The sequence below is a fragment of the Schistocerca gregaria genome, chromosome 5 (genome assembly GCF_023897955.1).
Source record: "Schistocerca gregaria isolate iqSchGreg1 chromosome 5, iqSchGreg1.2, whole genome shotgun sequence".
Classification (NCBI taxonomy): domain Eukaryota; kingdom Metazoa; phylum Arthropoda; class Insecta; order Orthoptera; family Acrididae; genus Schistocerca; species Schistocerca gregaria.
Genome location: NC_064924.1, coordinates 323,595,613 through 323,619,018, shown reverse-complemented (window position 1 = coordinate 323,619,018; position 23,406 = coordinate 323,595,613). Strand labels below are relative to the sequence as shown.

At 41.0% G+C, this 23,406-nt stretch overlaps 1 protein-coding gene across 1 annotated transcript in view; it reads right to left on the bottom strand.

The window, feature by feature from the left end:
• The window catches only part of LOC126272291 (V-set and transmembrane domain-containing protein 2B-like), a 656,861-nt gene extending 649,530 nt beyond the window's left edge, over positions 1-7,331 (bottom strand). The window contains exon 1 of the mRNA XM_049975055.1: positions 6,842-7,331. The gene's annotated coding sequence lies outside the window, so the exon portion shown is untranslated. The remainder of the gene's footprint in view (positions 1-6,841) is intronic.
• Between the last annotated feature and the right edge of the window lie 16,075 nt (positions 7,332-23,406).

Below are 23,406 nucleotides of genomic sequence, written 5' to 3'. Positions count from 1 at the left end.
AGATGTAGGTTACTGTGACAGACTGATCTATAACGTAGCTCGAGGTTTAGGTTAGAATGAAAGATGACTGTTTTTGCTAATTAGAAATCTGTAAGTCACTTACATGCTACAGCTTTGCGAAGGTGAGCAGATGATACAGCGTTCAACATTTTCCTACTACATGCGTAGTTTTTAGGTAAAATGAGTTCATTAGGTCAGCTCTAGAAATAAAGCAGAGCAAAATACGTGGTTAACTTGGTCTTATTACGATACTCGTCCGGTCGATGTGAAGATCACATACCAGAAATATCCATCTTCATCAACGAATAATATACCATCTATTCGAGGATCCTAAAGTTTAAAGTATACTTCAGTACAGAAAACATACTGTACAGTAAGACTGCGTTGTATTAGCGCCAGTCAACACCGCGCTTGCCTCCACCTAAAGAGCTCAACACTTTGGTAACGGACGTGTGCATTTATATTCCCAGTCGCTTAGAAGCTGTGCCCGTCTAATTGTTTGCGCATTATCACACGAGCAGCCCAAACTGCGGTTACAGTAACATGGGTTTAGTCAAATCACAATTTAAATCAATTTATTGGTTAATGAGGTAAATTCGTCTTGCATGTGGCGTGAGAATCTTCAAGCATTCCACGCCAAAGAGAAACAAGTCCTTAGCGTAAGATACTTTTCTGAAAATAGTGAACAATGGGAAGTCTCCTTTTCTGGTATCAAGTATAGTAAAGGAAGGAAGGAAGGAAGTTTTGGATCTAATGTTCTGTCGACGGCAAATAATAATGTACAGTGTTTCAACTTTGTGGATATTAAACTGATAAAGGTAATATCCAAAATATGCTCACGATGTTAAAAGCCATATGTATCCCCATTGCTCCTAGTTAGATACATTATTAAGTGAAAATTGTCTACTTTGTTTTGGTGAACGAAGGGTGAGAAAGATTTGATCCATTACTTCCGTAAAAATTGCTAGTGGATGGATTATTTAGTTTAGACTCTTGTTTTAAAATTTGCCTGCACCTAAAAGAAGAACAAATACTACATAAAAAAGAAAAAAAGCCATATTTTGTATCTGTTAGAGGAAGTACAAATTTTTAGACAGAAAAAGAAAATTCACAGTGCACGTTCGATAATCAGTTAGAATTAAAGCATCATAGCATTCCGCCTAACTTTGCTTATACGACTATGTGTTAGTATGCAATAAAATTCAGTGTTATTCGGGCTTGTGAAGGGAGTGACCAAGTGCTCCCAGTCATGAGTACATGACATCATACTGTCGACAAGATAGCCTCCGTCCCCACACTCTGTTAATCCGTTTTAGTTATTATGTTGCCTGCTTCTACCCTTCCTAACACCGGGTTGCTCTATAATTTATGTTGTGCTCCGTCTAATCGTGTTGGTAGTGACTATTCTTTATTGCTAATTCGACTCTTTAAAAAAATTATTTAACGTCTTCTCGTCATAAAATACCTTTTCTTCATTTAGATGCTGGCAAATCTTAAAACAGGGTAAAACTAAATGGTCAATACCCCCAACAATTTTTACTGAAGTAATGGATCACGTTTTCGTCACTCTTCGTTCGCCAATATAAAGTAGACATTATTCACTGAATAATGTATCTTGAACAAGAGCGATGGGTATATATATATGATATTTTAACATCGTGAGCATATTTTAGATACCAAATTTATTAATTTTAATATCCACAAAGTTGAGACACTGTATATAGCTATTTACCACGTACGTTGCAGCTGATGATGTGGCCTTGGGCCACAAAACTGGTGGTGTATCCGTAAAATAAAAATTTTACCAGATGTCAGCACAAGTCTTATCATGGCCCTTCAACAGTTAAGGATGCCCAGAATATAAACTACTTTATGAGACGGATGTAGGGATGTAGGCGGAACGATCGGAAAGGGCTTTGAAGCTCGCTCTTGAGGAATGCAAATTCCGGATTCCTCGGGGTTCACGCGAATAAGAGCTGCAATAATTATTGTTGCAGCTGAAAATGGTGCTCACAAATAATTGCTTTTGGAATGGAAAGTTATGTTTCTGGGACTGCAACCCTACTTGATCCTAAAGTGAATTTTTAAAAGTGGAGTGCCTTAGTAATTGATTATATTTTTGTGTCCCAGTTCTGTCATATATCGCTTTGTAGATCAGAGGACGACGTTGACTCTTTACATACTGAATCCGTTTTCCGTTGTACTGCGTCTGGTTTCTGGGATACAGTACTTCTATGCTACAGAAGGTCCCTTCAAATCCAATTTACAATTTATAATTTAAGATGATGTTAATTTTCTTTGTTAGATAAGTTACTGTTAAAGGATGTGTCTCTAAATGACCTAGTTCGAGTAACGGTGACTAGAAAAGAAATAAAGTTCATGAAGAATTTTAAAAAACCGAACAGCTGCTAGCATGAGTTTCTTAGAAGTAGATACCTTAGAGGCTGTGAAGCAACTCAAATCGCTTGATACGGGCACGTCTTCAGGTCCAGATTGTATACCGATTAGGTTCCTTTCAGATTACGCTGATACAATAGCTCCCTACTTGTCAATCATATACAACCGCTCGCTCATCGATAGATCTGCACCTACAGATTGGAAAACTGCGCAGGTCGCACCAGTGTTTAAGAAGGGTAGTAGGAGTAATCCATCGAACTACAGACCTATATCACTGACGTCGGGTTCCAGTAGGGTTTTGGAGGATATACTGTATTCAAACATTATGAATCACATCGAAGGGAACGATCTACTGATACATAGTCAGCATGGTTTCAGAAAACATCGTTCTTATGCAACGCAGCTTGCTCTTTATTCGCACGAAGTAATGGCCGCTATCGACAGGGGATCTCAAGTTGATTCCGTATTTCTCGGAAAGGTTTTGATACCTTTTCCTCACAAGGGACTTCTAATCAAGCTGCAGGCGACTGGATTCGTGACTTCCTGTCAGGAACCTCGCAGTTCATAGTAATAGACGTCAAATCATCGAGTAAGACTGAAGTGATATCAGGTGTTCCCCAGAGAAGCGCCCTGGGACCTCTGCTCTTCCTGATCTATATAAATGACCTGGGTGACAATCCGAGCAGTTCTCTTAGGTTGTTCACAGATAATGCTGTAATTTACCGTTTATTAAGGTCATCAGAAGACCAGTATCAGTTGCAAAGCGATTTAGAAAAGATTGCTTTATGATGTGGCAGGTGGCAGTTGACGCTAAATAACGAAATGTGTGAGGTGATCCACATGAGATCCAAAAGAAATCCGATGGAATTCGATTACTCGATAAATAGTACAATTCTCAAGGCTGTCAATTCAACTAAGTACCTGGGTGTTAAAATTACGAACAACTTCAGTTGGAAAGATCACATAGATAATATTGTGGGGAAGGCGAGCCAAAGGTTGCGTTTCATTGGCAGGACACTTAGAAGATGCAACAAGTCCACTAAAGAGACAGCTTACACTACACTCGTTCGTCCAATATATATTGCTGCGCGGTGTGGGATCCTTACCAGGTGGGATTGACGGAGGACATCGAAAGGGTGCAAAAAAGAGCAGCTCGTTTTGTATTATCACGTAATATGGGAGAGTGTGTGGCAGATATGATACGCGAGTTGGGATGGAAGTCATTAACGCAAAGACGTTTTTCGCGTGGCGAGGTCTATCCACGAAATTTCAGTCACCAACTTTCTCTTCCGAAAGCGAAAATATTTATTTGAGCCCAACCTACATAGGTAGGAATGATCATCAAAATAAAATAAGAGAAATCAGAGCTCGAACAGAAAGTTTTAGGTTTTCATTTTTCCCGCGCGCTGTTCGGGAGTGGAATGGTAGAGATATAGTATGATTGTGGTTCGATGAACCCTCTGCCAAGCACTTAAATGTGAATTGCAGAGTAATCATGTAAATGTAGATGTAGATGTAGAAGAGAACTGGTTTATGTACAAACACAAGAAAAACGATACTATTGCTGTACTTAAAGTACAAGACTGTCAGATCACTCTCAGCAACAAGTAAGACACGAAAACCTGAAGTGAGAATTAGTTTCCACACCGACGTACATCTAATAAAATAGTCTTTAGCTTGCCAAGGAGGAATATGGAAAGAAACCGAAGTACTTTCTGCAATACGTCCACAACTTTCATGCGCTTGATGACGTAGGAGCATTTTGCTTTTAATGTTGTACTTGTGAATATATCTATTATTCTGAAACGCACTGACGGGAAAAAATGTTCTCACTGATGAAATGTACCGGGTCTGTACTTAAAATACTCAGGTGGAGCGATATACGGTTCACGTGAGCGCACAAGTCGCACTGATGTAGCAGCGCGAAGTTACACGTATATGACAAAAGAGGAGAAAAAAAGAAAAATCTAAGCAAGGAACATGACTTTTTGACTGTAAGTTTGCTAACAATACTACCTTAAGGTTAATGTTAAACTACTTCACATACTTTGTGGATAAGTAACTGAACTACTTTGTGATCCAACTTGAACATATTTAGGAGAGTCCTGCTTTATCACTGGAAAGACTTGTTGTGGTGTAAGAAAGCTTTGATTCTCAAACAGTGCAATAAACATTGCTTGTGAGAGGTAAGGAAGTTATTTGTTATTTAAAAAAAAAATTGTACTTCACTTCAGATGTTCTGGGCTTGAAGATTAATGTAGTCTGGCGGCTAGGAGGTTTCGAAATAATACTGCTACATTCCCATAGTACACAATACCGATAAAAGTTGTCCTAATGTCGATAACATTTTTATAGATCCCGAATGCAAAATTTATACTGTAACAGGAGTGAGGAACGTCTCTGTTACGTTCAAAAAGTACGTTTCTACCACCACATCTTCTGTGTTAATGGCTCGTGCGCAAGCACTCATATTTGCCGATTACCAACTCTACAATTAGTTAAAACTACAAAAATCTGTCTTTTTGCTCAGTGTGGTCTTCATTTTACAATAGAGGTAAAGTAGCGTTCTGAACCTTTCTTTTTTTTATGTGTGTGTAAAGCTGACACGCCAATTCATCACAATATAACGCGCACCTTCCTTCTTATTGTTTTATTGTACTTGCGCATTCCCTTGGTAGAGAAATACCGTGTGCTTTTAGACACCAGTGAGCTTAATGTATCCGTGATGATAGTGGCGAGGTTCTGCGCCTGTAGATCAAATTATTTGGAAGCAATACAGTAACCAGTAACCCTTTATGCAACTTATTTATGCCTAGATACGTTCCAGACTCCCAGTCATTTTCAAGTAAGGAAATACATTTGTAACTTTGTCAATATTTTTTGTCGACTGCATTTTGAATGTTCCTGCTGCCTTCTAGTTACAGAATTAGATTTCACAGCATGCGTTCTATATGCGGTGTACTGAAACATTATACTGGTGGAGATTTAATGTACTAGTAAACCACATAACCAAATTCTTTGAAGAATCGAACTCTCCTGTGTATAAAAGAATCAGATGTCTGGTTGCTTTACAAATGAATTAATGTTTTAAATATTTGACGTTAAGCAAGTTAGAGAGAAAAAGTTTGAAAAATGTTTTTGAAATTACATTTCAAGTTTCTTGGATGTCAGTAAGTGTTCTAATTATGAAACACTGGGAGAACATAGCGTGGTAATTTATGGACAGTTTTCTTGTAAAATCTAATTTTTCATGCACTTCAGTGTTAATGACATGATGAATCCTGAAATCTGTATCGTACAAGACATCATTTTGCAGGTTAACGTAGCGTTATATGAGGATACTCTCTGCAAAATGCGTTGGGAACGAAGTTCATAATAAAGAAATATTAAACAAAAACGTCATGCCAGGAGATCAACTTTTAATGGATGAACAGCGAAAATATAGTAATCTATGTACTTTTCTTCCTTTCGTCATTCTTTTTGTGTGACAGAGACAAAATTCCGTAAAAATTCGGAATTATGTATTAAGTTTCTTGTAAGTCGCTAAATGTTCTCGTGTTCAAATACTGGATATATGTAGTCTGGGTAACTTGCGCCCTCTGAACTACGCTACCTTAACACACACGAAGTTTTAAACTAACTATTGTCTTACTGTGTTAATCCTTTGACATAAGGTTATAATGTTAATGAATAGATTACGATAGCATTTTAGTTTTTTGAAGTTAGTTAATAAATTTATGAAGCACTGAAAATCAGATTTTTGTTGTTCTGGAAATCGTTAGATCTGACGGAAAAATTTGAGAACCCAGGTACTTTGATGGAAAAAAAAATATTTTGGAAGTTATTGAATTTAATAAAAATTTAAAACGTGAGCGAAACTTTTTTCACTCAGTGGTCACTTCGGTTTTATATAGTAAGTAATAACAAACAAATCAAAATAAAATTCTTAAAAAATAAAAATATGTTGGAAGGATACGTCATCTTATTAGTAGTTTTTTGCGGAGCAGTTATTCTCTCCGACGGGACACCTACGTTCCACGGAACACGGCTTTGGAAACCATACATCGCATAGGCAACATCCCACTTGTGCCGTTTACTGTGAACCACGAACCGGGTTAGCCATTTCGTAATATAGATTACGCCAACTATAGGTGAAAAATGTCTGATACACGTTTTAGTATAAATATAGCTGCGCATAAAATGGCTGGATGCTATATTTCTTTCAAAGAATATATAGCAATATCGCACGAGCGCCGGCTATATTAGTACAGGGGAAACGGTCTTAGGAAAAGAGGGCACACACCGTCAGTAGTTTGCTATGAGAGGAGGATGGGGTGGGAACTGGAGGGAGGTGCAGCAGAGAGGATGTGTAGGTGGAGCGCAGGGTGGGCCTACTGGAGGTCGCCGGGAGGCCCAATCCCGCTAATTGCCGAGCGACACTCACCGCAACAAGTTCTGGTCCGCCTTATCTGCAGCCCGGGGCGAGGCCTCTCAGCGCCCCTTCCATCCCGCGGGCAGGCAACCAGCAGCGCAGGCCGCTCTCCTCTTGTGCCGTCGAGGGACGCGGAACACCTGACACACGCACAGCGGAAAGACTTCCACGAAATACCGCTCACAGTTCACACGATACAGAAAAGATGTCTGTCAAATGACTTCAGTTGCTAGTATAACGCCGGAAGTCGCTGCAGAAGCAATCTGACCTCAGTTATCAATAATTTATCTTCGATGAACGTCCTATGTTCACTGTTTCTTATCGGTTCGAGGACGTAGGGGATTACCTGTACTAGTACGAGGGACTGGTTCGCTTTCGCGCTAGGTGGTACGTCAGGCTGTCGCCCGCCGGTAGAGGGACAATGTTTGCGATCGTCGACAGTCGATGTATCGACGGCCGTGCCCCAGCTAGACGTGTGGCCCTCGCTGCATGTCGACTGCGACGCGGCGCGCCGGCTACTGCGGCCGACGAGCGCGGCGCCTGGCGTCGCGGCGAGCGCGTAGCGCCGCCAGAGTCGCGCCCTCCGGCAAGTACTACCCGCGCAGAAAACATCGGGGCCGCTGTAAATATGCATGTAGGCGACACGCTCCGATTAGAGATGGAAAAAACCGACCAGTGTTGCTGTTTTAGTTCTGAACAAACTTTAGGCCTCAGTATTTGTTTCGTCTCGGTTATAACAAGTGCTTTTCATTTTTTACTAATACTGGGCAAAAAAAACCAATCATCAATTCCCGATAGCAGCAGTGCTAAAAATTTTGGTTTGAGATGCAAGTTTTTGGCAGTAATTTTTGTTCTTTGAAATACTGCGTTATAGAAAATGTGGAAAGTGATCAGTGTTGTTTTAGCAACAATGAAGAAAAATGAGCAATAAACATATGCTATACCAACTAGTACAGAATCGCTGAGATAATGTTTATGGTCTATACGGTAGTTTCTCGCCGTCGTCGTATCAGGACATCAGCTGTAAAACAAAATGGTACAATCCCTATTTTGGGAATATTTTACGAAGTGCGATACCAATGAAGTACAAAGACACATTCGCTTTAAAAGATCACAAAGGTGAGAATCCACATCAGACTTGCGTCACCGAATAATGAAAAAATTTTACAATTAAAATAGAAAGTGGCCGATCTGTTTCCTACGTCAACATAATATGCCTATACTTGCTTGTAGCCCTAGAAAACGGACAAATTAACACGCAGTCAAGGTGACTTCACACTTGACGGAACATCACCGTCATGTCCGTCGCGTCGAAAGGTTCTTCTATGTAGCCTAAATTGTGGCATTAACACACGCTGTCAAATCACCCAGATTCACGTCAAAGTTTCTCGGGAAGAAGATTTCGACGGCTCATAGTGAAACCTGCTTGGCGAGCAACTGTTACATTAAGTACACAATGTGAACTAATTAGAAAGTATTCCGACTGACTGCTGTTGTGATAAGGTCTTAATATATACTGGAAGACAATACAAAGTCAAAGCATTTTATTTTATACACTCAAGGAATACATCGCAGAATAAACGAATCATATCTTGTCCAGCGTGCTTTACTCACGATTTTTCCAGTATATTAGCGAAAAGAAAATCCGTGAGTAAAGCTGACACGGCATGCAAGAGATTAAAACAGGATTCATAATAAACGACGAACAGCAGGTAGCAGAAATATACGTAAATGTAGTTCAAGTACACTAACACGGCTCATGAAGACATATCGTAGGTAAACCATCAGCTTCTGACGAGGTGATATTGGACCAATAAATCTTAAAAGTCTGTTCGTAATTTTTATTTGTATCTTGCTTAACGGGTAAAAGAAACTGTTGTTTAGACATTCTGAAATATTTGTAGAACGATGACTCCTCCTCTTCCAGCTCCTTGTATAACTCTCCTCCACAGTGTTGATTTTTCAACTTTTTTCTAACACATACTCTTCTTGCTCTCTATTCTTCATCATCATTTGCAACAGCATTCCGAACTGCTTTAAACTAAATTTCGATGTTTTATGAAGATCTGCCATGAACTACAAAATAGCGCCTCTGCTGACTATTTTATGAACTAGCTGTAATGACACAACGTTCGTTGGGCATTGACGTACCGTGCATTGTGACTGTTCAGGAATTCCTCTAACAGGCCACGTTCAAAAGCGTAACTGGTACGTGGGGGTGACGTTCCAGCAAGTGTGAAGCCAGCTTTATTCAACCTCAGTTTTCACCATTTAGCACTGACTATTCGTAATTCCCAAATAGTGGTATGATTCTCGATTACGACATGATTTATGAGCACAGTTTCAAAAAATTTGATTCAATATGAGAATACTGGTGATTTTTTGTAGTATTCATCCGGTTACACTTTTAGAGAAAACCAACTATTAATGAAGTTAGAAAACTTTCTTTTATTTGCCTATGTAATTTAATATTTTGATTCCATGAATCTTGTAACTGAGGGAGTCAAAATCTTTCACTCTTTGTTCGACTTCTACGTATATTACAGAAAATATTAGGAATAAAAAACCGAAAACTGGCTATCTTAGAGAGTGGTTATTTTGAGCGCTTTTAAAAGTAAGATTATACGTATTGAATATTACCAAAAACCACTTGATTCAGCGATAAAGGTAATCCCTATCTCCGACGCGTGCAAAAAAAAGAAAAAAGAAAAAGAAACACAAATAGTCTGTAGATGCCGTACGACACTATCAGTAATTTGTTGCATTCCGCATTCTAATCCACTTATCTCGTTTCGAAGAGAGAAAGAATCCGTCCACGAAGTCTGAAACGTAGCGAAGGTGTCCAAAGTAAAGTAGTGACGTGCTATTTTTCTACTATATTTATATTTCCTTACAAATAATAAATATCAATGTAAATCACATTATTTTACATGAGGTTACGCGTCTCTATTGCATTGCAACTAATGTCGAAAAGTGAGAAGATTCAAATATAATTTTTTTATTGCTGTTGTTAGACTTGCCCTCGTGTCTGTTGAAATCACGTAGTAAAATACTTTCAGCATATTGCAAAGTCTCTACATAATCCTATTCATTTTGTCTTAAGTGTTGTAATGCAATATCATAATGGGTTATCAAACAGTTCCGTTTAAAAAAACCCGAAGTGAAGTAGAACAGAGAGACAAGTAATTTAATTTCAGACAAATGGGATCACTAATGTCTGGGAACACCCCAAAATTGAATGTGAAATGTTGAACGTGTGACTTACCAGATGATGTACCTCGCCACACGTGCAGCGATTTGGGTTGGTCGTGAAGGGATAATGAGCGATGCAGTACTTGCATTCGAGCAAACGGTGCAAATTTCGACCAACGTTTGTAAATGTGATCTGGCAATCAACTTAGAAGTTGCTGTAACAAAGTAAAAGTGGTTCTTATTTTTGTGTTTTCTTTCTTCTGTCCCTTCTTGTTCTATTTATAGACCTAATTTATTAAAGGAAGCATAGGTCATTTACCCGTAACGACGTGTTTCAGCAGCTGATTCTCATTTACTTGCAACGTAATACGATAGGTTCTTCTTGTACTGTATTTTGCAATACAAAATCGGAGAACGTGAATATAATAATGAATCTTACCTCAATGTGATCACGTAACTTTCTAACCCAATGCAAAATAATATCGTTTGGTAGACGTAAGACTCAAACCCTGAGCCCCTCGTGAAAAGTCGTTCACGTAGGCTTGGAGCCACATCGACTTGAATTCTTGGCTTTAGTGGGATGATCAGGTGCGACAAACCAATAGGCTCCACCGCTGCACGTGCGGCAAGGTACTTAGTGTTGTGACGCCGCATGTTCAACATTTGTCATCCAGTTCTGGAGTATTTCCCGATATTTGCGACCCCATGTGGGTTATATTAAATTAATCGTATTAGCGTCATCTACTCTTTTTCAACCTTCATGGGAATCACCTTCTATTAGCACCGACATTTAGGCAACGGGTTAGTGTTCCAACTCTATCTTTCCGTCGGGCGTGGAGTAAATACAATAACGGTCGGTAAGTATGTCGTTCCCATATCGCAAATGTCGTGAATCAGAAGTTACGCCAACTCAATTGGGAGACTCGGCCACCTGCCATGTAGTCCTGATCTCTACGGATGGGATTACAAGGCCTTCGGTCCCTTAAGAAATGCCTTCAAGGGTCGTTGATCCCTCTCGGAAGGGGATGTGTTGCAGCCAGTTACTTGCTTCTTCACGCAGCAGATGGTTCAAATGGCTCTGAGCACTATGGGACTCAACTGCTGTGGTCATTAGTCCCCTAGAACTTAGAACTACTTAAACCTAACTAACCTAAGGACATCACACACATCCATGCCTGAGGCAGGATTCGAACCTGCGACCGTAGCAGTCGCACGGGTCCGGACTGCGCACCTAGAACCGCGAGACCACCGCAGCCGGCTCACGCAGCAGAATACGGTGTTTGGCTCGTTGTAATACTGATTCTTGACTGTACGGCTTTCGAACAGAACATTTTCGATCGTCCCTTATGCTAGAGTTTGAATACACGTTAACAGAAGGCACTAGTGTCAGTGGAAAACGGTCTGCAAACGACCAGTCTTTCAAGGTGATTTCCAGTGTTCGGTTGCGAGCCGCCACACACGCCAGTATCCACTTTTGTCCGGTCATTGTAAAAGTATATCAAAGATGAACTTTTAGATTAAATCCTCATCTAATTAGATTCAATTTCGCCGATGGTCTGTCTTAAGAAAATTGTGTTCCACGTATCGTCTTTACATTAGGACGCATTCGTCTCTACACTGAGTTAGCAGTTTCTTTAAATACATCTACATCTACATCCATACTCCACAAGTCACCTGACGGTGTGTGGTGAGGGGTACTCTGAATAATTCTATCGGTTCTCCCTTCTATTCTAGTCTCGTATTGTTCGTGGAAAGAGAGGGGGTCAGTATGCCTCTGTGTGGGCTCTAATCTCTCTGATTTTATCCTCATGATCTCTTCGCGAGATATACGTAGGAGGGAGCAATATACTGCTTGACTCCTCGGTGAAGGTATGTTCTCGATACTTCAACAAAAGCCTGTACCCAGCTACTGAGCCTCTCTCTTGCAGAGTCTTCCAATGGAGTTTATCATCTCCGTAACCCTTCCGCGATAACTAAATGATCCTATAACGAAGCGCGTTACTCTCCGTTTGATCTTCTCTGTCTCTTCTATCAACCCTATCTCGTATGCATCCCACACCGCTGAGCTGTGCTCAAGAACTGGGCGAACAAGAGTACTGTAATCTACTTCCTTTGTTTTCGGATTGCATTTCCTTAGGAGTCTTCCATTGAATCTCAGTCTGACATCTGCTTTACCGTCGATTAATTTTATATGTTCATTTCATTTTTAATCACTCCTAATGCCTACTCCCAGATAATTTATTGAGTTAACTGCTTCCAGTTGCTGACTTGCTATACTGTATCTAAATGATAAAGGGCCTTTCTTTCTATGTATTCACAGCACATTACACTTGTCTACATTGAGATTCAATTCACATTGCCTGCACGATGCGTCAATTCGTTGCAGATCCTCCTGCATTTGAGTACTATTTTCCATTGTTACAGCCTCTCCATATACTACAGCATCATTCGCAAAAAGCCTCAGTGAACTTCCGATGTTATCCACAAGGTCATTTATGTATATTGTAAATAGCAACGTTCCTACGACACACCCCTGCTGCACAGCTGAAATCACTGTTACTTCGCAAGACTTCTCTCCACTGAGAATGACACACTGCTTTCTGTTATCTAGGAACTCTTCAATCCAATCACACAATTGGTCTGATAGTCAATATGCTCTTCCTTTGTTCATTTAACGACTGTGGGGAACTGCATCAAATGGCTTGCGGAAGTCAAGAAACACGGCATCTACCTGGGAAACCGTGTCTATGGCCCTCTGAGTCTCGTGGAGAAAAACGCGCGAGCTGGGTTTCACACGATCGTCTTTTTCGAAACCCATGCTGATTCCTACAGAGTAGATTTCTAGTATCCAGAGAAGTCATTATACCGAACATAATACAACTGATCGGCGTTAGAGATATAGGTCTATAGTTCTGCACATCTTTTCGACGTCCCTTCTTGAAAACGGGGATGACCTGTGCCTTATTCCAATCTTTTGGAACGCTACGCTCTTCTAGAGACCTACGGTACACCGCTGCAAGAAGGGGGGCAATTTCCTCGCGTACTCTGTGTAAAATCGAACTAGTATCCTATCAGGCCGCCTTTCCTCTTTTGAGCGATTTTAATTTTTTTTCTATCCTTCTATCATCTATTTCGATATCTACCATTTTGTCATCTGTGCGACAATCTAGAGAAGGAACTACAGTGCAGTCTTCCTCTGTGAAACAGTTTTGGAAAAAGACATTTAGTATTTCGCCCTTTACTCTGTCATCCTCTGTTTCAGTACCATTTTGGTCACGGATTGTCTGGATATTATGGTTTGATCCACCTACAACTTTGACATAAGACCAAAATTTCTTATTATTTTCAGCCAAGTCAGTACATTGAACTTCACTTTTGAATTCATCGAACGCCTCTCGCATAGCCCTCCTCACACTACATTTCGCTTCGTGTAATTTTTGTTTGTCTGCTAGGCCTTGGCTATGTTTATGTTTGCTGTGAAGTTCCCTTTGCTTCTGCAGCAGTTTTCTAACTAGGTTGTTGTACCACAGTGTCTCTTTTCCATCTCTTACGATCTTCCTTGGCACATACTCATCTATTGCATATTGTACGATGGTTTTGAACTTTGTCCACTGATCCTCAACACTATCTGTACTTGAGACAAAACTTTTGTGTTGAGCCGTCAAGTACTCTGAAATCTGCTTTTTGTCACTTTTGTTAAACAGAAAAATCTTCCTACCTTTTTTAATGTTTCTATTTGCGGCTGAAATCATCGATGCAGTAACCACTTTATTATCGCTGATTCCCTGTTCTGCGTTAAGTGTTTCAAATAATTCTGGTTTGTTTGTCACCAGAAGGTCTAATATGTTATCGCCACGAGACGACTCTCTATTTAACTGCTCAAGGTAGTTTTCAGATAATGTACTTAAAAGGATTTCACAGGATTCTTTGTCCCTGCCACCCGTTATAAATCTTTGAGTCTCCCAGTCTGTATGTGGCAAATTAAAATCTCCACCCAAAACTCTAACATGGTCGGGAAATACACTCGAAATATTTTCCAAATTTTCCTTCAGGTGCTCTGCCAGAACAGCTGTTGAGCCAGGGGGCCTACAGAGACATCCTATTACCATGTCTGAGCCTGCTTTAACGGTGACCTTCACCCAAATTATTTCACATTTCGGATCTCCGTCAGTTTCCTTCGATACTATTGCACTCTTTATCACTATAAACGCATCTCCCTCTTCACTGTCCAGCCTATCTCTGCGGTATACATTCCAATCTGAGTTTAGAATGTGATTACTGTTTACGTCTGGTTTCAGCCAACTTTCTGTCGCTAGTGCTATGTGGGCATTGTGATCATTTATTAATGAGAGCAGTTCTGGGATCTTACTATAGATGCTCCTTGAGTTTACTATTACCGCATTAATATTGTTATTTCCTGTTGCGTTTTGCCTGCCACTACTTTGTCGCGTTTCAGGAGGCGTCTTGTCGGGCCTAGGGAGGAAATTCTGTAACCTAAAAAACCCACATGTGCACTCCACACGTACTCCGCTTCCTGCGTGAAGTGCACGCCTGACCTATTCAGGGTGAGCCTGCATTTCTCCACCCGATAGCGGATCATATCATGAATGTTGATAAGACTCTACCATTCGCTGCTCCATTTATATAACCCCATTGATGGGACAGCTCTACACATTTGAAACTACCCCGGAGAGAAAAATTAAAGAGATCAGCTGATCTTGGAGACTAAAGTGCAGGCCCTGCGCTACATGCCCATCTTGGACAATATTGGAACGACAGCAGCAAAATATACCACTCTCCAGCCATACTTTTGTCACTGAAATCCGTGGGCTAGCAGGAAAGAGCGGAAGCGGTTATATTTGTGGAAATGGGCCAAAATAACTCACTGTCAGTTGCACTCAACATATAAAATTTATTTCTTAAAACACACAATCACACAAGCAAGAATCAAAACTCTAAAGGTTTTAACGAAAGATCTCCTTTGACTTAATTTAATTCGGCTGAAAGCCACATCAAAAATCCAAGGCACAAGTACTAAGCAAGGCATTGAGGTAAAGGAGTTCTTGTGGAGGTTAGACTTCATTAGAAATTCTTTTTATCTTCCATATAAATAGGCTGAAAGCCTTAGCTTAAATTTTTACCATAGAATTTGGCTGAAGGCCTCACATTAATCAGCAACAGTGTTATGGCTTAAGGTCGAGACAAAGATTTTCAAAGTTTAATCTAACTAGGCGAAAAATACGGCTGAAGGCCACATATCAACAAAACAACTTAACGGCTTAAGGCATAGGAAGAATAGCTTTCAATTTGAAAAGGCTGAAGGCATTATCTTAAAATATTTCGTGTAAAACTCGGCTGAAGGCTTCATACTAAAGAATAACAATCTTATGACTTAAGGGCAAGACAAGGATTTAAAACTTTTAATTTAAGAGCGATTTAAACTCTGCCGAAGGCCACACATCATGCAGAAATAATTCTACGGCTTAAGGTCTAAAGCAAAGAGCTTCTAAATTTAAACAAAAATAGGCTAAAGGCTTTATCCAAAAATGCTTGACATAGCTCTCGGCTGAAGGCCATATACGAAACCCTAACAATTTATCGGATTAAAGCCCAGACAAAGAAATTTCCAGTTTTTTTTAATTTAAGCTGGAAAACTCGGCAGAAGGGCACATAAAAACTAGAACATTTTTCTTATGGCTTAAGGCCTAGACCAAATTTTTCAACTTTTGATCTGAAAAGGCTGAAAAGTGGGCTGAAGGCCACTTACCAACTTGAAGCCAATTTACGGCTTAAGGCCTAGGCACAAGGAATTTCGATTTTAATTTTGAAAGGCTGAAACTTGTCTGAAGGCCACACACTAAACAAGAAACAATATTTTTTAGGGCTTGAGTCCTAAGAAGAAAAGCATTACAATTTTTATAAGCTAAAACTCGGCTGAAGGCCATACAGAGTTCTTATGACTAAAAAGTAAATCCTCTGTGAAACACAAGGAGCAGTACTCAAAGTTCCAAGGATCGGCCTGGGATGGTAACACTAACGCACATTTAGGTGAGACAGGCAGCCAGACCAACAACCTCTTAATTGGAAGGCAACAAACCGATCAACAACATCAGTTCTGCTCCACCCGACCAGCAAAACGACAACAAGATGTCAATACGCAACGTTCTGGATACTGTTTCCCAATACAGCCAAGTCAGAACAAACGCCTAAAACTACCAACAACACCTCAGCTGTTCAACTACACGCAGTACTGGACAGCATTAACATGACGAGGAAAATACACTGCGGAAAACTACATCAACTCCCAGGGCAGATAACCGGAACGTCAACGGCCACAAGGCAGAAGATACCGCTGGTACACTTCATTAATGAAGGAATTAATGAAATTAAGTTAAATACTGCACAGGAAGACGGCTGCAATTCTAGCCGACTTCGATGCGCACACGTTGTTCCCCGCGGGTGTACGCTGCCAGCGGCTCTGACCTGACCACGCACCACGGGGACTTCCTCGCTGCTCAGCCTCAACCGGCCGACTGCCTCATACACGAAAACCGTCAAAAAAACCAAATACACGTCGGCCGATGAGACCACCGATCGTACGACCAACCAAAGGCCGTCCCCACTCCTCTCTCCTTCCGCCGTACAGTGCAGGTTTGTGCCCAGTGGTCGGCAAGTACTGTCTGTCAGCACTTCACCGGCGTTCCGTCCCCGACACTACTCCGTGCCTGACTGCGGTCCTGGTCCGTCTCCAGCTGACTGCCAGACACATGACGACCCAGAAATACTATCGATCGCTACAGAGATGGTACGACAGTGCACTTACCAATAAGCGCAGCTGCTGCCACTCACGGGCAAGTAAGGCAGAAGATAGTGACGCCAGCAAATGGAGTAAGAAAACGAAGTGGCAGTACCGTAAACAAAGATGACAAACAATAAATGGTATGAACACGAACCGTTCACGGCTCAGTGACATTCCCTAAAAATGGACTTTTACTTGCGCGTATGTGGTGCTGCGTGGGCCAAGCGTTCTACCAAGACTCTGTTCAGTTGTGGTATTTGAAAACTCTATAATAATTTTTACTTTCAAAGAGGAAGGGTCGGGGCTGGACTGTCGAAATTGGCCCTCTTCAGGATTCAGTTGAATCAGGTGCTAGACTGTTGGTGAAATATGAGGCCGATGAGATGGTGACTTAATCGAATAGTTTACTTATCCAATACGTTTGAAAAATCTTGAACGTTGCTGCGATTCAGCAACCGTAAAAATTTTAAAAGATTGAAAAAATCAACCAGCACGTTGCAAACCAAATGTTTATTCATACCTTGACCTAGGTTTCTATATTTATAAAAATATCTTCTTCAGGAGGAGGGGGCCTTCTTACACTACATGGTGGTAAATTACATTTTCTTACGCCGAGCGGCTATTGTCATATATAAATTTGTTTTATATGAACCAGAAATACCACATGCCACGGTTTAAGGCACCAGCCATATTACACTAAATATGGCTGCGTTTTATCAAATGCATAAATTTGAATTTTGGGAAAAGAAATTTACAAAAATATCAAAATCTAGATCAAGGGCTAAATAAACTTGCAGTAAGCAACTGGTTGACTGATTTTTTTCAGCTTCTTCAAATAGGTTTATACTTAGTAAGACAATACTTCGCACATTATCTACCAAACGGCTCGTTTACAAACCCATATTGGCTGGGACGGTTTTTCTCCTTTTATTGTGTACTTACAAATGGGTCTGAGCACTATGGGACTTAACATCTGAGGTCATCAGTCCCCTAGAACTTAGAACTACTTAAACCTAACCAACCTAACCAACCGAACCAACCGAAGCAAGATTCGAACCTGCGACCGTGGCGGTCGCCCGGTACCAGACTGAAGCGCCTAGAACCACTCGGCCACTACGGCCGGCTGTGTACTTATACTCGTGTCAGTTTTCGCTGGTAGCCCTGCATAACAACTATAATAGGACCACTTGCTGAAATACATTGTACAAAATGCGTCATAAGAACAGCAGATGACGTATTACTCGCAGAAACCTGGACAACTTAAGCACATGACTGATACTGCATTCCAGCACACGACAGATGGTAGTTCTGCAGCGTTCTCGCTTTTGTTGCCGATTTTTAATCAGTTATGGAAGAAGATGTACAATCTAAGGAAAAAAACAACACCTTACGAAGAAATTATCCAACAGGATGGAAATCAGTAAATGTGTTTTACTTTTACAGCAAATAAACGATTACAACTCAAGAAAATTTGGATGATTTATTGAAGAGAAAGAGTTTCACAAATTATGCAAGTCAGTAAACGTTAGTATATATCTGGCCGTGAGCTCGTGTTGATTGTGGTCTCCACATCGTACCCCTGGTTCTTTTCCACTCTGGTCGCCGAGTGGCGCTCTTTCGCCACGCCTTGCCGTTTGAAGTATGCATGAGACGGCTAAGTGTCGAACGGACAGTACGCGGGAACGATGAGGAAGCAAGTCGGTTGCAGAAAACTTCTGTTGTCAGCGACGGTGATCGATGTCTTGGCCGATTCACTCTTGAGAATGCCCTGAGTTATTAATTTATGCGTTCTGGGAAGTTAGGATCCGCCGTGGTGTGATCTGTATAGCTTATAGAAACAATCAAGTCTGCCCGCTTCTGTGTTCGCTGAGCGGCCTGTGTTGCTTTCCTGAAAAGTAACTTAATTATGATTCCCGGTTCTGACTTTGGTGGTGATGGTTTTTTATTGTTTAGTTCTGACGATTCTGGTGATAGTTTTTTATTGTTTGGTTTTAGTAACGTTTCTCCTTGCCAAGTGATGTCTGACATTATAACTGTCACCGTCCGTGCAAACGGTGGGAATATGACGGCTTCCGCAAGTGCTGCTGGTGCTGTTATGAACATTTATGATAAATATGCTCTTCTAATTATGTTCTGAACTGGCCAGATATATTAGTATACCAGGTGCACTGCCGGTGAGCTGTGAAATTTTCTGCGATGGCACTATTGGGTGTAGTAAGGCGAGATTCCTTACCTGATTCTTACTGTCTGATAGGGTCTGCAGGCTGTCTTATACCAATTGAGCCCCAGCAAGCGAGATTAACAGTAATTTATGGAAGGCGTAGGTCCCAAGTTATGACATCATTCATTATCTGTCAAGTGATTCACGTTGATTAAACAATTTCCAAAAATAGTAAAACACAATGGTAGAAAATGATACCAGGCTACCACAATGGCTTTGAATCACAGGCCCCCGATTTTAAACGGCATCTTAAGAGACGTGACAATTTCAAGGCGAAAATTTGGAACGTGAAATATAACAATAACTATCACAAATTTAGTTCAAATAAGATGATTAAACCAACTTAAGGACCCAAACTAACACAATGCTTTCAACTGCACATCAAAAATCTTGAAGATCAACTGCAACAACGACTAGCACATATTTAGTAACTGTTTAAACAATTTAAATGTCCCAAGCTAAAAGAATTGTTTTAAATAACAAACTAAAATTTTGGGATGTCAAAGGTAAAAACGACTAGCATAAATTTTATGGCAGGGAAAATGTTTAAGGACATTTAAATGAACAAGGTAACAAAATGGCTTTAAATTACAGATAAAAATTTTAAACAGTACTTCAGGAGATTTAACAAATTTAAAGCAAGATTTTTAAACGGTTCAATGGATTTGATCAAGACACTGACCACCGGTGCGTGACAACATACGTCTGCTCCAAGCGAATTGCTTCCTCCTCGTTCCCCCGTGACTGTCTTCCACGCTCAACCGGGTCACACACATTTCAAACCGGAAGACAGGGTGCAAGAGCGCCACCGGTCGACCAGAGGGAAAACGAACTTGGGATGCGATCTACAAACCGCAATCGATACGAGCGGATGCAGCTCAGGCCCTTATGAAAACTGTTATTCGGCTTGGCATTGACTGAAAGAGTTATCGGATGTCATATAGTGCCAAATTCTATCCAATCGGCGTGCTAGATGGATGGACGGCCGTGCCCCTAAAGCTCCGAACGTTCTCAGTTGGGGATAAATCGGGCGACCTTGTTGGCCAAAGTAGAGTTTGGCAAGTAGAAGAAAAGCAGTAGAAACCCTCGTAGTACACGGGCGGGCATTACTCGACAGGAATGTACCTCCTGGCTGACTGTCCATGAAGTGCAACAAAACGGGACGCAAGATAAAGTCGACGTACTTCTGTGCTGTAAGGGAGCCATGGGTGACAACCAAAGGGGCCCTGCTATGAAATGACATTGCACCCTAGTCTATAGCTTGAGCCATATGGGCGGCGGGCCACATTCAGTTTGGTATCCCACCGCTGTCAGGACCGTTTCCAAACACGTTCCTGCCAGTCTTCGGGCCACAATTTGAAATGGGACCCATCACTGAAGAACTCCAATGAGATTCCAGGCCACGATCCCGATGAACATCGGTAGCCGCCAGACTCGTTTGCTGCTGCCCGCCACAAACTTATATCCTGTGCCAACTCCTTTATCTCAGAGCAGCATTTCCAACTTACGTCCCCAGTTATTTTCTGGATAAATTCCAACCTCTGTTTTCCTCTGCAGTTTTCACCGTATACAGCTCCCTCTGGAAACATGGAAGTTATTCCGTGATGTCCGTGAGGATTTTCTGCCATGCTGTCCTTTCTTCTTGTCAGTGTTTCGCACATATCCCTTTCCTTGCCAATTCTCTGCAGAACCCCCTCGTCCCTCACATTACCAGTCTGCCTAATTTTCAACACTGTCATGTTCATGTTACTCTACCAAACAGATGTTGGAATGAAAAACATAGCCACAAAGAAGATAACAGTGAAGAAACCATGGATAACAGAAGGAATAGTTCTGACAATCGATGAAAGAAGGACGTACAAGAATTTCCAGGGGAATTCAGGAGTAGAGAAGTACAAGTCACTTAGGAAAGAAATAAACAGAGAGTGCATGAAACCTAAGGCGATATAGATGCATAAACATGTGAAGAATCGAAAAAGGAATGCTTCTCGGAGGAATTGATTGAGCATATAGAAAAGACAAAATAGGTTTCGGTGAAATTAAAAGCAAGGCTGGTAACGTTAAGATTAAAATGGGATTTCCACTAATAAGTCTAAAGCGGAGAGAGTATACATGGAAAGAGTAAACTGAATGCCTCTGTGAGGGAGAAGTGTAGTCTGATGAAATGATAGAAAATAAACAGGAGTCGATGATATAGAAGCGACAGGGGGTCATGTGTTAGGGTCAGAATGTAAAGGAACTTTGGAAGACTTAATATCGAATAAAGCAGTAGAGATAGATAACATTCCATCAGAATTTCTAAATTCATTGGTTGGAATGGCTACGAAACGATTATTCAGTTTGGTCAGTAGAATGTATGTGTCTGGCCACATACCATCTTTCTTTCGAAAAAACATTATCCACCTAATTCCGGGATTGCAAGAGCCGAGAAGAGCTAGAATTATTGTACAGTCATCTTAACAGCACATGCATCCAAATTGCTGACAAAAATAATATACAGAAAAATGGAAAAGAAAATTGAGGATGTGTTAAGCAAAAGTTTAAGGCTCAAGAGAGGCAGTTCTGGAGTTACAGTTGTTAATGGAAGCAAGACTGAAGAAAAATTAAGACACTTTCTTAGGATTTCTTGATCTGGAAAAAGCGTTCGACCGTGTCAAATGGTGGGAGATGTATGAAATTGTGTGCGAAATTCTTAGAAGAATAGGAATAAGCTGTAGGCAAATACGAGCAATATACAATGTGCACAAAAGCCAAGACGGAACCTCAGGAGTGGAGCACCATGAAAGAACAGCTCAGGTTAAGAAGGGAGTAAGACAAGATGTAGTCTTTCGCTCCCACTATTCAATCTACACATCGAAGAAACTATGAAGAAAATAAAAGAAAGGTTCAAGAGTGGAGACAAAATTCAAGGTGAAAGGACATCAGTGGTCAGATTCGCTCATGACATTGCTACTCTTAGTGTAAGTGGAGAAGAGTGACAATATCTGCTAAATGAAATGAGCAGTCTAATAAGTACAAAATGTGTATGGACTGAGGGTAAATCGAAGAACGCCGAAAGTACTGAGAAGTAACAGGAATGAGAACGTCGAGAAACTTGACATCAGGCTTAGTGAACACGAAGAAGTAGGCGCAGTTAAGAATTTCTGCAACCTAGGCACCGAATTAACACATGACGGCCAGAGTAAGGAGGAGAAAAAAAAATAAAATTAAAAAACGAGCGCTGGCAAACAGGGCTTTACTCATCGACAGAAGTCTACTAGAATCAAATATAGGCGTTAATTCCAGGTAGAAATTTCTTAAAATGGACGTTCGAAGCACAGCATTGTACGGTAGTGAAAGACGAAATGTGGAAAAACCGGAAAAGACTCATGACATATGTACTTGGAAACGGTGAGTGTGCCACTGTGGTACCTGTGTAACCGTCCCGTAGTGGGTTTACTGATTTTGTTTCAGAGAATTCAATAGATTACTCCGGAGCCGCTAAGTGCCAGACTCATTACTATTTATTCGTGTATTTACTGAACTGGCTGCACAGCCCAGAACTCATACTTCATCTGAATGTGCAAATTAACGGTCTGAATGAAGTAGAAGACGTTATTCAGTTTCTAGTGCGCAGTCCTTCAACAAGCACGCAGAAAATTTCTGTGCATACCGATTTGGCTCTGAGCACTGTGGGACTTAACATCTGAGGTCATCAGTCCCCTAGAACGTAGAACTACTTAAAGCTAACTAACTTAAGGACATCACACACATCAATGCCTGATGCCGGATTCTAACCTGCGACCGTAGCGGTCGCGCGGTTCCAGACGGAAGTGCTTAGAACCGCTCGGCCACTCCGGCCGGCGCTTACCGTTTTTCTAAAGTACAATAATAAAGCAGACATTAAGTACACGGCCCCTATCATTATAATTTAAAAGCGGATACAGTGCATTCGAGAAGGATATTCTCCGAATTATTCAAATAATCCCATTAAATTGCTTACAGGCGAAGCCACTTTTGCTTACGAAACAGAACAATTGTGTGGAAGTGTGTCGCTTGGTATGACAAACAGTCAGTAGACTTGGACTGTACACAATGTGACGATCCGATGGCAGGGTGTGAGTATGGCGAATGCCCGGTGAACGTCATCTGCCAGTGCGCGTAGTGCCAACAGTAAAATTCGGAGGCGGGGTTGTTATGGTGTGGTCGTGATTTTCATGCAGAGGGCGTGCACCCCTTGTTGTTTTACGTGGCACTATCACAGTACAGGCCTACATTGATGTTTTAAGCATCTTCTTGCTTCTCATTGTTGAAGAGCAATTCGGAGATGTCGATTGCATCTTTGAATACGATCGAGCACCTATGCATAATACACGGCCTGTGGTG